The following is a 3161-nucleotide window of genomic DNA, read 5'->3' as shown; positions in this document are numbered from 1 at the left end:
AAATGATTCTTGTACACTTCCTTTAACCAATTAAACTTGATCTTCTTCTATTCGTGAGAAACCCAGAAGAAGAACAAGACCTTTTTTTCTTGATTCATTTTCTTTCCTTGTCGACCGAAACAATCAAGCATTCAAAAAAAAAACGTCAGAGGTTTGAAACTAGTCATATAGACGCGGTTATGGACTCATGGTAGCATGATTATACTATAGAGACATTATACTTTGTCGATATACAAGTATCAATGTTAAGTATACGTTTCCCAAACATTTATATTCTAATTACAAGAAACTTGTAGGTATAGTATTTATTCATTAAGTAAGCAATTATACCTAGCACACACTCGTATAGAATTGAAATAAGATTTATAGGTAGCGACCTTCATTTGTATAGGATTACAAATACTTATACTCTAAATACAAAGAAACTTGTAGGTATACTACTTATTCATTAAGTAAACAATTATACCTGGCACACACACTCGTATAGAATTGAAATAAGATTTATATGTAGTGACCTTCATTTTTATAGGATTACAAATACTTATATGTATAGTATATGGAACTTATAAGTTTATCACTTATTTAGCAAGTAAACAATTATACCTAGGATATATATAATATGTTGGAAACAAGTATGCGTCAGAGAGACACTTTCAAACTATCTTTTATACTTTTTGAACTTGGAAAAAGTAATATTTTTGCTAAGATTCAAAACTTGTGGACTCACCAACTTTATGTTTTTGTATTTTAAAAAACGCATGTGTTTTCAGGAACTTGATAAGCTGGATTGTTACTTGAATAGGGGCAGGTTTACTATTATATTTTTTGTTTGTATGGAACATATATATGTTAAGACGTGTGCAATAGTTCGCATACTATGTAATAATTGCTAGGCAACAGGAGTAATTTATCTTTCTATCATCAATAAAGGTATGTAGTTTATAAAAAAATGTATTGTTCAATGTATGTTTAATAACTGTGATATAACAATGAAGTTACATCGCCCGGTATTTTCGTCGTCGGCTGGGAGTATGACAACTTATTAAAAAATTACTACGTTTAGCAGAAAACCTGTAACACTCACCAACCTTGTGTTGACCCTCAAAACTACATTTATTCTCAGGAAATCACTAAATAGACATTCAAGACAGATTGGATTACAGGTGACCTAGTTTATGAAACAACCCAAAAATACGACCCAAAAATTTCAATTTTTTTCATAACAAAACATGAAACCAAGTATCACATAACAACATCATACGTCGCGTTTTTCAAAAACCATGATAAAATACTGCGAGAAAGAAAACTATATCAGAACTGTATCCAAACAAATCAACTAACGAAATCAACTCCCAGGACAAAAACTGAAGCTGTTGTGTGTGCGATGCCATCATCCCGAGCTCTTCCCTTTGCTTGCGGAAGTACCTGAAACCAAAACTGAAACTGTAAGCACGAAGCTTAGTGAGCTCCCCCAAACTACCACATACCATACAATACATATAAAGCACATACTGGGCCTTGCCCACTGCATCAAGCCGAAGTCTGGAACTAGCTGCATCGGACCGAAGTCCGGAACTGACTGGGACCTTGTCCCCTGCATCGAACCGGAGTCCGGAACTAACTGCATCGGACCGAAGTCTGGAACTGACTGCATCGGACCGAAGTCCAGAACTAGCTGCATCGGACCGAAGTCCGGAACTGACTGGGACCTTGTCCCCTGCATCGGACCGAAGTCCGGAACTGGCCGATCATGGCATAGCATAACACATATCAACTAATATAAACACATATACTGCATACTGCATCGGAACAGAGTCCGGAACACATAACACAAACATGCTTGAATCACAAAGACATCAAGCACTCTAACTACTGCATCAGACTAAAGTCCGGGACCACTGCTAACTAAACGGGTTGGCATTGTGGCCGTAGACCCGTTCCTACTGAAAGGAAACTCACCTCGTGAATTGGCTGCTGTGTGAATGGCTCTGGAAGCTAACTGCTGTTGCTTCGGTATCTCCTCGGCTACAAGTCCATAAACACACTCAATCAAATGCTAAACACTGCACTGGGTAAAATGACTCTTTTACCCTTGGTCAAAGTCAACTCTCTCGGTCAAAGTCAACCCACAATTGACCTGACTCGCCGAGTTGGGCCGCCAACTCGCCGAGTCTCTAGTCTCACTTCTCAACCCTACTCGTGACTACTCGTCGAGTATGGCATCGACTCGACGAGTACCCTCTCGATCCAAGAACTCAGACAATTTTCATCCAACTCGCCGAGTCATATGAACAACTCGACGAGTTGTTCTTGAGCTAAGAAGATTGCCTTGGACTCGCCGAGTTGTATGAACAACTCGTCGAGTCCCTCCATTACTGAGTCGGCCCTCCAACTCACTGAGTCCACTCTACTACTCACAGGCTTCCACTCGACATCACTCAAAAGGGGGAAAAACGGGACTCGCGACTTGACTCGCCGAGTCGTTCTTCCGACTCGCTGAGTCACATCCATGCAGCTACTCTAAACTCGATTCTGCTTGAATCCAGCGTCTGAAACTTATAGATCTGGGCTTCCTTAACTCGATTAGCACGTAAAGATTCTATCTTTACGTGCCCATAGGCGACCAAGAAGATAATAAGGCTCAAAAAGCATAATAAAGGCTAGATCTAGGGTTCTTATGTAAGGCATCTTCAAAAAGGCAATAGATCCGGGCTCTACAACTCCTAAATGAACAGATCTAAGGATATCTCGACCTATTAAGGCATCCATACAACTATAGGGCTTGGAAAATGCATCAAACTAGCCCTAGAAGAGTTCTAATGGAGGTCTAAAGCATAAAACAGAAGGAATCCGAGAAATACCTCAATGAACTCTGCTTTTGCCCTTGGATCTTTGCTCTACACCTCTTCTCTTTGCTCCTTTCTTCTTCTTCTTCTTCAAGCCTTCAAAATCCACACACAAAAGCACTTAAAACAATAAGGGGTGGATTAGGGTTTTCTCACAGCTCTCTGAGGGTGAAGGAGGCGAGTTTGGGGCACATAGCATTGCTTAAATAGTGAGCAACCCGGGGATTTAGGGTTTCTTCCAGGCAGGCAGACTCGTCGAGTCCCGAATATGGACTCGCCGAGTCGCCGACTAACACGTGCACAAAAACTCGACCC

Source organism: Lactuca serriola, chromosome 9 (genome assembly GCF_051521515.1).
Source record: "Lactuca serriola cultivar US96UC23 chromosome 9, Lser_US96UC23_V15, whole genome shotgun sequence".
NCBI lineage: Eukaryota > Viridiplantae > Streptophyta > Magnoliopsida > Asterales > Asteraceae > Lactuca > Lactuca serriola.
This window is presented reverse-complemented; position numbering follows the sequence as displayed.